Raw genomic sequence first — 14,793 nt, forward strand, 5'->3', positions numbered from 1 at the left:
ACTAACCTTGTTGTGAAGGAAGGAACACAACACTTTGGATGGTAATGGAATAACGTTGTCATGAATCACTAAATTTAGGATGGGGAAACAAAGGTACAATATAGGTAGTTAAGTCTGAAGGTGGAATTAATTATGTGGAACATTATATGCCACACAGAACATTATATGCCACACAGAACATTATGAAATGTTGAATGTCCATCAAGGAACATTATATGCCACACAGAACATTATGAAATGTTGAATGTCCATCAAGGAACATTATATGCCACACAGAATTCTCTGTATTTTTCATATCTCAGAAACCTCAACGCGTTTCGATAGCTACTGGGGTCATCATCCTCACGACCACAGATACCAAATGATTTGATTATATAATTGGAGTCGACATCGTGCAAAATGTCGTGTACACCACGGTTCTCGTTTTCACGATCATTCAAGCAACACGGATGAATCAATGACCGGTGAAGTTTTGTGACAAATTTGGAAAAGAAGACTCCAAAAACTACTTGGAACGAGTGACACTTTCAGCAAAGCCAACGAACGCGATGAAGACCTTGACCAAACTCTTGAAATTTAATTTGTCCACATAAAAAGTCATAGTCGTTGTCATTGTTATCGCATTTTTTTTTGTCAATTTGAAATGCACTCCGGAATAAAGGCAAAGACTTTGATAAGATCCCTTCCCATAGTGAAATAAAGAGAAACCCAATCGGAAGGTTAAAATTGATTAAGTAGTTAACAATAAGCACAATTGCATTATATTATTAAATGTTTTTAATATAGGTTGATAGACATATATCAATTATAATTACTATATTAATATAGAAAACAAATCACCAAACTTTGACAGCGCATTAAGTATTGCCATTCAAATTTCATATAAATTTTGATATTGTTATCAATATGATATTAGCATGTCCTATGCCATTACCAGTGTAAGAATTCATCAAAAGTGTGGTAAAATAATTACTCTTGAATTGAGAATTATAATAAATTCATCAAAACTGTAGTACAATAATTAGTCTTCAATTGAGAATTATAATAATATTTAATGGAGTTATTGTTAAAACTTTATTTTACCAAAGTGAACAAAATATTATTAACATAGCAACTTTAGTCATTTTTTAAAGTCCCCAAATAATGAGATTATTGGCCTCACTAGATAATGACAGTATATGCGGAATGCATATTAAGGAAGAGTGTCATCTTATCGACAAGTTATATTAGGTATTTCATTACGATGACCTCTACATAGAAAATACAATGCTCACATTGATTACCAGCCTTGGGATGCAACCATGGATGGTACTGACTTGGTATCCTTGTTTGTATCTTATTGATCTGAAAATGAAAGTGAAGTTTTTATTGATTAATTTTCATGCTTGTTTATTTCTTTTTAGGCAATAGATCGAAACTGCAAAAGTACACAAACATAATGTAATTTGCAGAAATTTTAGAGTGATAAGAACACAAAATTGTAGGATAGAACAAGAGAAAATCAATAAGGGAGTTCACCCATCCTAGACTATTTCTCAGGGTTAAGTTTCCAATGGTGACCACTTTATTAGAATGCTCAAATGTTCATTCCATTAGTTTATAATCTTCAAAGTGAAATTTTAACACTTCCATGCTGCTCAAAATGCTCAAAAACCCCTCTTTAGTCTACTTTTGCTCTCAAAAAGGTTAAAAATTGAGCAAAACATGCCCCTCTCCCAAATTGTTTACATACTCCTCTGCTCTACAAATTTTTCAACAAAATAGGTCTTTGGCCCAATGGTATAGCATTGTATTTGCACTCGTATGTCACATGTTTGATTCCTCGGTTTTGGCGCTATTGGCACGATGTTTTTATTATATAGCATTCTTTTCTAAACAGAGTGTAGTTGTAGAAATTAATGTGCTCATGGAATTTTCTAAATCACAAGACTTGAAGCTACTCTACAAATCCATGGAAATTAATTCACCGTCTACAAAAAGAATCATAAACATCCAAAAGGAAACATCACACATGCAAAAAGATTTATGAAGGGGAAAGAAACTGCTCAAAACCCCTTACTATATATATTGTGTTAATCAAAGAATAGTTATGAATACATATGCTTGCTCAAGCCTGAGCACAACCTACAAGTGTATAATCTATTTGTTTTCCTCACTAAGTCACTCTTACCAACACTTAGCCAATTTTCAATCCCTCTAAGCTCCTACTTCCTTGCATTGTTCCCTTGGGAAATTTGCACCTATTATTTAGGAAATTTGTACTATTGAATTGCACAATTCCCCTAGGGTCCTTCCTTTGACTACATGCACCATCTGTACACATTGGAATATTCTACAACTGATACTACACTGCCTTGCAATCTCCATCTCAACTAGGTAACTTGAATTCTCTGCATGCAATAATTATTTTGGGTTGATTAATCAATTAACTAGTTGATCACTGAGTGTGGTTGAAGTTCCACTTCTAAAACTTGACCTGCCTTAGTTCTTCTAACAATTAGAGCTATTTAAATTGATAATAACTCAAATTAAGTGAAATAAATTGCTACAAATTAGCAATCAAGAATACTAAACTAAACTCAAGCTTCCCCTTAACTAATCTGACAGAGTGACAAGTGCCACATGACCTCAGTTAACAAACTCTAAGATTTCCGCTGAAATAGAAATTCAAATTTTTCTCTATTTTGACCAAGGAAAAGTCAAACTAAGATTTTCGAGTTGCATTTTCAACACTCCCTCTCAGCCAGAAATGGATTATCAACCACCCATATCTTGCATGTGTAGAACTCGAAATTTCCTCTTGACAGGCCCTTTTTCAAAATATTAGCACCTTGTTTCTCTATAGGAATTTACAACAGCAACATAATCCGCCTCTACACACAATCCCATAGATGGTGATACCATACATCAATATGCTTAAATCTATCATGAAAAATAGGATTTTTAGAGAGTTTAATACAACTGTAGTTATCACAGTAAATCAAGTAGGATCCATCATCTTACCAAACAAGGCAATAATTATCTTTCTCATCCAAATCGCCTCACATGTTTCTTGACTTGTAGCCATGTATGCTACTTATGCTGAGTTGAGTGCCACTGATCTCTACTTCCTGTTGCACCAAGAAACCACTACAGACCCAACATTGAAAATTCCACCTAATGTGGTTTTCTGGTCTGATGGGCTTCCCACCCAATCTAAATCTATGAAGCCATAGAACTTCACTCCCTCTACCTATCTGTACCACAGTCCAAATTGGGTAGTGCCTCTGAGGTACTATAGAATATCCTTAGCTTCCCTCTAAAATAATTTGGTTGGCCTAACAATAGCTTGACATAGTTGGTTGATTGCAAACCACATGTTTGGTTGTGTTTTCACAAGATACATGAGTGAACCAACCAGCTGACAATAAATATTCACATCCACTCCCTCACTTGAAGTGACATCCTCTTTCCTCTAGTTGGTCACTAGAGAAGTCTCCATGGGTTCCCACCTATCCATGCGGAACCTCTGAATTATCTCGTTCGCATATGTTCCCTGAGAGAGAAACAATACCCCATCACTTTGCCATACTTCCAATCCAAGGAAGTAGTGCATGGGACCCATGTCCTTCATCTTGAACTCTCTTGCAAGGTCCTCCTTGCAAGATTTTCTCAGTTATTGATCACTAGTCAAGATCAAGTCATCAACATATAAAACAATAATAAACAATTTAGTTTTTGCCAAAATATGATAGATGTTTTCATCGGCTTCACTTTTGGTGAATCCTAAACTAGTGAGATAGTTATTGACCCTTGAGTACTAAGCATAAGGTGCTTGCTTGAGACCATACAACACTCGCTTGAGTTTGCACACATGAGACTCTCGATCAAAAGTATCAAAGCCTTCTGGTTTCTTGATATACACCTCCTCCTCAATAACACTATTGAGGAATTTAGTTTTCACATCCATCTTGTGGATCTTCCACCCCATCTGTGCAGCCAAAGCAAGGATTGATCTTTCAGATGAGTACCTTTCTAAAGGAGGAAATATTTCCTCATAATCAATCCCCTGCACTTGATAGTACCCCTTCCCACAAATAGGGCCTTGTACTTTTATATGTTTTAGTTTGATTCCTGCTTCACCTTGAAGATCCATTTCGAACCCACAATTGATTTGGTTGTTGGTCTTAGGACCACTTCCCAAAATGTTTCTTCCCAATGGTTTCATACTCCTCCACTATTGCATCAAACCATGGAGGTTTCTTGTTTCCTCGAAAGAGGATGGTTCAGTCTCCACAAGCTTAGTCATAAGAGACATGTATCCAACGTACCAATCTAGTGACCTTCTCTACCTAAGATGATTTGAAATAGCACCGACATTCTCCCTCGCATCCTGCACAAGTCTCTCAGCTTTTCTAGTTCTCTTCCTACCTTCTCTAGATGGTTCTGCTTGAGTGGTTATATCCACTCTCTGCTCCTCAACTTGGAGCTACTCGACAACATTTTTAAGCTCCTCCTTTGGAGCTAAAAGCCCTTCCTCTAGTGGGATATAAAGCTCCCTCTCAAGAGAGAATCACATGGCTTTGTCTTCATCAAATTTGACATCCCTTCACACAACTATCATTTTGAGGGATAGAAAATACACACGGTAGTTGTGCGTAGTTTCTATGTAACCCATAAATACCCACAACTCTATTTTCAACTCTAAATTATTCCTTAACTCCTTAGAGACATGGAAATAAAAAAAGGCTCCAAAGGTATTGAAGTGCGAAATATATGACTTCCTCCCCGAGAAAGCCTCCTCTGGTGTGATCATGCAAAGAATCTGATGACGACTCCTTTTCTGCAAATAGATTGTTGTTATGTTTCAATTTAATTCTCATGTACTACCTTAGATCATTTAGTACTAGTTGAAATTTCAATATGGAATCCTCTCGGGTATGAGAAAATGGATGCTAAAATCTTAAACGGATGGGAAGTCATCATTAGATTTGAGAAATATCTATATTTGAATAACGAGCCATATAAGAAGTACATATAATAAGTACATTGAGACATACTCTTATATGATACGTGAGGCATATGCACTACAAACTAAAGAGTTTCTTAATAAACTAGCTATTTTGTCAAATAAGGAAGAGCTTAAGGTGTTGCGTACGATTTATTATCACAGCTTAGAGTAGAGGAAAATTTATTTTTTTAGCTCATCCTCTCTCTTACATAACTTTAGTTTTGCTACTAAAATTCAGTTGTTCAATGAATCAATGATACCCACTACACCATTTTTTGAATTCCTTCCCACTATCTTGGATTCTTCAATATTAGTTGAAACGTTAATAGTAAATACTCTCAATGCCGAGAAAAATGGTGTTCAAATTAATAGGAATTGATCAGTAGATTGGAGAAGCACATTGGATAAACACTTTGGATAGACTTTCATTCAACTTTCCAAATATTATAAAAAATGAGGAAACCTCTACCACCTAAGGGAGTGTGTAGCTTTGATTACGAAGGCTTATACCAATCTTTGGAGAAGTTGCCTTAGTTTGAAGTGGAGGCAAAATCTAAATCTGTTGAGCCAAGTGCAATTTATGACCTCATGCATGCTCGTAGTGTGGCAACAGAAGCGGATTTTATTGATATGTGCTTTTTATTACACTTATATCCTAGGTTTTTTTTTGGGTAACTTCTGCTCATTTTGAACATTTAAAAGACGATTTTATTCTTTTCTTTTCCAACTAGTACAGGTTATGGTCATCCCAAATATAGGATGAAAGAATGATTATCATACGGGTTAAGGTAGTCATTTGATTGGATAAATACATTGGATACACTTTCATTTGGCATTCTAAAGATTATGAAGAATGAGGAAAACTTTACAGCCTAAGGGAGTGTGTAGTTTTGATTACGAAGGGTTATACCAATCTTTGGAGCTATTTCCTTAGTTTGAACTAGAGGAAAAATCTAAATCTAGAGGAAAAATGTAAACCTGTTGAGCCAAGTGCACTTTATGAGTTCATGCCTGTAGTGTGGAAAGGCAAGCGGAGTTGATTGTATATGTGCACATTATTACACCAATATTTCCAAAAAAAAAATTTAACATATTTTGAACATTTAAAAAAATTTGTTCTTTTCCTTTTTCCTACTGGTACATGTTAGGGTCAGCCCTAATGGAGGATGAAGGAATGGTTATCTTACTTGTGGGTTCTTTCCATTATAATTCTACCATTTTTAACGGAGTTTGGATGTCATGTGATATATTTTTTATCTTTCGGATGTTTTATACTTTGCACTTCTCCCCATAAAATTTGAATTAGTAATTTAAATTTAAAATTTGAATTACTAATTTAAATTTAAAAGAACATTTATGTTAATTTCTAATATTTTATCTTTAATTAATAACATTCTTTTGAGATAAAAACTACTTAAAACAGATTAAACAACAAAATTTCGGGTATCCTTTCATTTCCAAATTTTGAATGGAGAAAGTAAAGGAAATAAAAGTGTGAATATTTATTATACGATAATTATTTCTTAATTAAAATAAATATGGTTAAAGTAATAATTTTTTATCTATTTAAATATCATTTATAATTAAAATTAATAATATATTTGTTTTAGTGATTTTATAAATAAATTAAATTTCATTGAAGTTAATAATATTTTTGTATTATTTAAATAAGTTTTATAATTAATTGTGTTTAGAGGAAAAGTTATAATTTTATGTTATGTTATATTATGTGATGTAAATTTTTGGTCCATCTTAATTTCTGATCTATCATGTGTCAACACGGATCAAATCTTTCAAGGTATAAACGTCTTTTTTAAAGGTAAAATTTGAGAAAACATTTCCACTTTGAGAGCTTTGATCTCTAGGATTGATAGATCCCGAGTTAAAATGAATCTATGTTGACTAATAATAAACCCATCATCCTCTATACTCTACATAAATATTCTAACATTTTATATTTTTAGTTTTCTATTTTACACCATGTTTGAGAATTTATTTGAGAAGTACAGAGGGATTCTTTTAAGGAGCATTTTGTTGAGCATAGAGGTATTTGATAGTTTCCTTTGCCCCCCCTTTTTTTTTTGTTTAAGAGTGATAAGAGGAGTTGGGAAATTAAGATTATGGAGGAGGACAATAGAAATTTGAAAGTAATTGATTACACACATATATATATAGATTTTTTAATTTGTATTTACAATTTATAATTGATTACACATATATGTATGTATATTTTTTTTAATATGTATTTACAATTTATGGAATTAAGTTATGGTTTAAAAAATTAAAATAAATGATATTTAGGTTATTAAAATTATTTAAAAATTATTTAAGTTATTAGTAGTATCATATCTCTTTATTTCTAGAATAGGGGGTCTATGTGATTTGACTATAAAGTCTACCAAGGCATACATACTCTACCTCTTCTAATTTTGAATCTATGACCTCTTAGGAGGAAGATTATGGAAGAGGACAAGAGAAATTTGAAAGTAATTGATTACACACACACATATATATGTATGTGTATTTTTTAATTTGTATTTACAATTTATGGAATTAGGTTATGGTTTAAAAAAATTAAAATAAATGATATTTAAGTTATTAAAATTATTTAGGTTATTAGTAGTATCATACCTTTTTATTTGTGGAATAAGGGGTCTATCTGGCATAGTGATTTGACTGTAAAGTCTACTAAGGCATACATACTCTATCTCTTCTAATTTTGAATCTATGACCTTTTAGGAGAAAACACATGCTCTTAACCATTAGACCCACTCAAAATGAATGAATGTGATATTTACATTTTAATTAAATTATATTTTTCAAAATATTTTTACTTAATATCTTATATACTATCTCATACACTATAACACTATAGATTAGATAAATTATAATACATATAGAGTATATCATATCTTTTAAAAATATACATTAAAATTATAATGCAAATTTTATTTACAATATTAAAACATAAAAGAGTCTTAATATATGTAAGTAGTTTATATTAAATAATAATATTTATTATATCAATTTAAATAAATTATGATAAATAAATTTCTTATAATTATTCTGTAAGAGTTCTCTAATTTATTATGGTAAAAATATTGTAATGTAATGTTTTGTTTTATTAGATTAAGAAAAAAAAATTAATAATTATAATTATAATTAATAATTAAATAAGATTCATTTTAATTTTGGATTTACTAAAATCCAATTTTTTTATATACTATTTTTGTTATAAATAAAAAAGATTTGATTTCTTTTCCACTTCAATAAATATAGAATTAAAATAAATTTACACCAATATATACATAGATGGATAACATTTGTATCCATTCTGAAGAAAAATTGGCTGATTTACTTTATGGGACTTCAGCCCTGGGCTTAGAACAAAAATTTGCATGAAGGAAGAATAGTTTGTCTAAAATGTTCAATGTCCATGGTGTGTTTGATTAAACATTATATGCTACATAATTCTCTGTATTTCAAAGAGCTCAACGCGTTTCGATAGCTACTGGGACCATAATCCTGGCTATGACAACTACCAAATGATTTGATTATATAATTGGAGTAGACGTCATGCAAAATATATCTATAGAGTGGTTTTCAGTTTGACCACCATTCAAGCCAACACGGATAAATGCGTTGAAAGCGCGTGATCATTCCAAGGCGGGTAAAGCTTTGTGACAAATTAGAAAGAGTGACACTTTCCGCAAAGACGGCGGAGACGAAGAACTTGAATAACTGTAACAGTTTGACCGATCTCTTCGAGTTTAATTTGTCCACAATAGTTATAGTTATAGCATTTTTAATGAACAATGCTAACTCGAAATGCATTCCCGATGAAGACAAAGACTCTGACAGGAGACAAATAAACAGAAACCCAATTGAATGGCTAAAATTGATTAGGAAATCTATATAAATGAAAAAATATTTAATCCAATCATTGTCATTCAATTTACATATATACCATGAATAACATATATTTCAGCTGTTGCCTCCAACACATGGATTTATCGCCAGCAATGAATATAAATACAAAGCATCCCATCCACTGGAGTGTGCAGCAGAGCATTTCTTCCTTTTCACTTTCTTCCTCTTCCCCTATCCTTCGTTTGTTAAATAATATCTCCATATTTGGCAATCTCCAGCAGCAGAATTACCAAATACTTTATGACAACGGCAGGAACATGCTGTCTTTTTCACCTACTGTTTGTGGCACCCTGTAACTATGCAATCAAGGTTGCCTGTTGATTTTTCAGTATGTGCTGCACGTTACATATTTTTTTCCCTCTTCTGCATCCTGACTAACAAAGAAAGAAAGAAGTTGCTTTCTGAATTTTAAGTACATGTTGCAGGCTAGGTGTTTTTCTAGTGCTGGTGCATGACGACCAGAATGACCTCGTGCCCCGTGAATTTATGTATTCTGTAGTCTTCGCCATGCTGATCATTGAAGCTTTACCCGCGATACACAATTAGTTGATTCAATATTTGTATTATTTTTTATATTAATTTATTGAGGTCAAGGTTTCTTGGTGATATTTTATTAACTAATTATTAATGGCACATTTTAGTTTATGTTATCTTCAGAGAAATAAAGGGCATAATGAGTGGAGGCCTTAAAAACGAATTGCGGATTGGGGTCGATTCTATGTCCCTGTAGACATAAATTCTCGACGATTGATTAAAGCTCACATGGATAGGTAAAGTTGTGGTCACATTTTAAATGGATTGGAAACGCATCACAAGTATGGAGTACAACCATCTATATGGGATATAGAAAAAGCTTCCACTTTATTTTAAAGATGAAATAGAACTTAATTCTTTTGAAGATGGTGGAAAAAACATTTTAATTTTAGATTTTGAAAGACAAAATTGACTCCGAAATCGTCAGGAATTTATTGCATAAAAAAATGTTGATTATTTTAAATTAAAGCAAGAATATGATATTTATGGTTTAAATATATAATATATTTGTATTTACGATTTTGGAAAAATTAAAAGAAGAATATGCTATTTATTGTTTGAATATACATTATATTTATATTTATGAGTTTGGAATATTTTTATATATAGGAGATATATATTTCATAGTGTTAATAATAATAAAATATATAATTTATTAATAGGATAGAAGGTATAATAACCAGTAGTTTAATTTATAGATGAAATGAGTTTTTTAGGAGTATTTTTTTATTTAATTTTAATTAAAGTAGAGATTTTTTTAAAATTGAGTTTAAGTTGTTTAATATGTAGAATTTAAGTATCTTAAGGTTTTTTTAAAATTGAGTTTAAGTTGTTTAATATGTAGAATTTAAGTATCTTAAGGTTTTCTAGCATTTTGAATCTATTTATGCATTCTAGAATTTATTTTAAATAAAAAAAAATCATAACCTTGTTTTAAGTTAAACTAATCCATAATAATAATTATAATAAAAAATGAATAATTAAATGAATTTATAAGTTGGAATTCATTACTATAAGATTATTTGTTTTTTCTTCAAATTATAAATGGTTATTGCATTTAATTTCTTGTTATTTTAATGGAAATGGTTGAATTGATATTTTAATGATCATTCAACAATAACTTAATGCATAAATTTAATATTACTATATAAAAAATTATATTTTGAGTTTTTTTTCGACATTTAGTTCATTAAAAATAACACTTATTAAAATTAAATGCACATTGATACAACTACAAATAGAACCTAGTATTTTGGAACATCATTATCACTTTGAATATTTTATAATCCTTGTGAAGATATGATGCCAAACTTTTAGATTCTAATTTCCTTTAAACTATTAGACTAACAGTCATCATATGCATCCTCCATAGACCCAATGAGGTATAGTTCTTCAATCCACAACTATCCCAGACTATTTACAAGATATTTGTCTTCCACTACATCCGTTCTAATATCCAAAATGTAGGAATTCTTAAAATATGAATTGTTCAACAAATTAGAATTATTCCTAATATATGTTGGGCCTTAAATAAGAGTTGGTATGACACAAAAAATCATCACTTAGTTAGAATTATCACTCGGATTATCAAAATACACCATGTTAGTATAGTTTTAACATATTAAAACTCACTTTTGCATCTCAAACCAATGAAAGTATCATAAGGAACCACTTTTCTCATAATTTTACCCATTTAAGGAAAATAACTCGAAATTCATCAATTTTATGTTATGTTCATTACTTCACCCTTTTCTATGAAGGTGATTGAGTTATTTTTACTCACTTGACCCACTCATGTGGAATTAATTCAATAAATTATTTACTTATAAATTATTTTCACGAGTTATCTTAGGAACTCATTTTTTTAAAGTTAGTTACCTTTAATAAACTTTAATAGAGACGTTCCCACATTTTCCTCTCGTATTTAATTAATTGAAAGAAAAATAATCTGAAAATACCAAAAGAGATTAGACCTTGATTTGGCACAATAACCATTTATTATTATTTGGACCATATCAAATCTAAGCACTATTTTTCTATCAATATGGGAGCCCTTTTTATAAACTCACATGACCATGACCATATGACCATTTCATTATCTACGTTATCACCTATATTTATTTGACATCTGCCATTTTTTAGTTCTCACACCTTTCTATCCACCATAAGAGACATAGAAAATCTATGCTTCAGAGGTGCAAGATAGAACAAGAACCATGTTTAAGGAGACCCACATCTTCCAACAATCTCTCCATTAGCGTATTCAAAATTTTCATGGGTAATTGAGATCATATTTCTCTTTCATGTTTGTTTTTATTAAATATTTTTGTTTTTTTAATTAAATATTATTTGCTAAGTGTAACAATATTTCTAATTAGGGTTAATAGTCCATATTTTCTAACTATTGCATTACTACAACCACTAGGAATTATTTTTTTGCTAACCTTTGCTTTAGAAAAGAGACAACATATCCAAGTCCTACGTTATGGCATAGTTGGTAAAATCTTGTTTACTCCTTGGTTTTATTTTTATTTGCTAAGTATCTTTTTTCTATTCACTTATGTTATTCCTTTTCTACTATGTGTACAGGTTTTGAGTTTCTAAAGGTTGATAAACGACACTAGACAACCACTTTTCGACATAACATGTGCCTACTAATGTAGATGTCCTTGGGAAAACATGGATTGGACAAATGCAGTTATTGGGTGGGGGGTTTACCTATGTTATCCCAATGAAAATCCATGTTATTTATCTACAAGCATAAAATAATTTAGAAAAAAAATTCAATTTTTTTTGTTAAATGTTTAGTCAGTATTCTTTTATTGTATATTTTTTCTTATGTTTCAGTAGACCCTTATTTAGCATACATTTCTTTATTTTCTTTATCCAAGCATTACGAGCAAGACCCCTAAGGTCTTTTAGTACTTCTTTATTAAAATGATCCCTTAGCGACCTTGCTATTTTTGGACTAATATAGGTTATAAAAGACATTGAGTTAAGCCTATTTCTAGCTAGGCCTTAGATCAACAAAAACTCTTTTTGGGAGTTGAGCATCAGTCCATCAAGAAGACGTCCTTGAAAGCCTCCTTCTCTTTCTTGTTTTTTATCTATATTTTACATTTTGTTTGCAACCCAAGATTATATATATTAGCTATAGACATTTCAAAAGTTATAATTATAGTAGAACGAAATTTTGGACATAACCCTTAAATATTTCTGTCCTTCCGAATAAAATTGTATATAATTCAGAGAAGTAGGAAAATAAGAAGATGAGTGCACTTTTGGATAATGAAATCAAGAGTTACTTGATTGTATAACTTTAATTGCACAACACTAGAAATTCTCTTGTGGAGTTTCTCTCTAAAATTAATTATGGTCTCAAAGACTTGGTAGTTCATATAACAACATTATTACCCCTCTTTCTTGCAAAAAAATCTCTTATAACTCTTCTCTGAGACCCTATTCACTCTATGGCTATAATTTATCTACCATTACGTGAGATTACTCTATTTTTTCAAACATCTACACTCCCTCATTGATTATATTTGTGACTCTTCTTGAATCCTAATGCTCGACACCTATGCTCAATTCCATACTCATGATTTTCCCAAAATCTAATAACCACTACACAGTTAAAATTATGTTTAGCCCTATTAGTTTTCATAACCATTTGGAATTCATTTCTTTATGTTCCAAGCACTCCTTAATTGATGATATGAGACTTTCAAATATTATATGAATCAAAATCTAGGAGGATGCAATCATGCACTCTTCAAAAGGATTCCATGACTTCTTCCTGCTTTAAGCTATCTCACCATAACATCACACACTAATAAGAAATTTGTGTCTTTTGAGCCTTGGCTAACTAAATCAGAGGTGTAATTCTATCTTTTTTACCAAAATTAGTTAGTTTCACCCATCACTATTACATTTTTGTGTGCCTTATAATATTATGTAAACATAGGTGCAATACGATTCTCTATAGAAACAACTAGTAATTAAAGATCCCATTCACATGGGAGGTTGAATCTCATTCAACTAGTGGAGTGAGAGAGGAAATCAATCAAAAATATCTAGGAAAATGAGTCAAAATAAGTTTGAGAGAGGCTATGGGACCATGTCAAGTATAGGTAGTCCATGTTTCCCTTTCAAACATTCCAGCTCAATGTAACACGGTGAAGTGATATAAGGATAGAATCGTTGGTGGCACAATGAGAAAACACATCCATTCAAGTTCCGTATGACTAGTTTGGAAGCAAGTTCGATGATATTGGCCAAGTATAGTAGTATTAATCTCTCATCTAATTTGATGTTAGGTTTATATTATTTGATTTCTTAGAGAGATTGTTTTGAGGCTTGATATCCATACTCAAAGATTTATGTGTACTCATAAATGATTTCTTCATTCAAAATCCATTCCCTTGTCTTTTTTCTTGGAATAATGTTGATTGGTAAGGAGGAATACCAAGAGTGGTCTAGGAAGAACAAGAACAATGACAGGTCTTTCAATCACCTGTGTAATGTTTTATAAAGACAATTAAAGGATTATTATTTTTAACTATAAATTAGGGATTTCTTTAACACTTATGAAGTAATATGTATTCTATATGCCTAGAAAACTATCTAAACACAAAGTCAGTTATTTTGTTGGAGTGATAGGAACAAGAATAATGATCAGAAGGCATGAGTCTTGGAATACTTTTTAAGAACGTCAGCATAGATAAATTTATCTAAATAATGATGAAATGACAAGATTGCCATAAATAAATTTGATTCTAAAAATAATTGATTTATTTCAAATGTAAAGGAAACAATATCACTCACATCCTATTCAACTAAAAATACATGGAAATGAATGAACTTTCTTATAATTAATGAAATAATGTTTCTTCTAATAAAATCAAATGAATAGATTTCTTTAATTATATGTCTAAGAAATAAAATTACTAGATTCTTCTCAAAAGGAAATGACTTTAGAAAGAAACCACTTTGGCAAGGGAAGGAAAAGAAATATGAGGTGACCTCACCAACCTTTGCTTATCAGAATCTAAAATTTAATGAGATGAGCACTAGACTCAAGACAAACCATAAAAATATAAAATAATTTATAGACTTCAAAATATCTTGAATATCTCAGTTACGATTATTAGGATATTTCTTTATTCAAAAATAAATTTGTAGGTTCCAAACTATGCATATCTAATTACATATGCATGTTTCTACTGAATATTGGAATAATGGCTTGGTAAGGTCACTTCCCTTCAATAATGTATATTTGCAGCATTTTACCCATAAGGTTAAATTAAAATTTTCAGCTAGTGGCAAAATCACGTCAAAAA

This window comes from Pinus tabuliformis, chromosome 6, assembly GCF_031772625.1.
Source record: "Pinus tabuliformis cultivar Carrire ecotype Pingquan chromosome 6, CPIR1, whole genome shotgun sequence".
NCBI lineage: Eukaryota > Viridiplantae > Streptophyta > Pinopsida > Pinales > Pinaceae > Pinus > Pinus tabuliformis.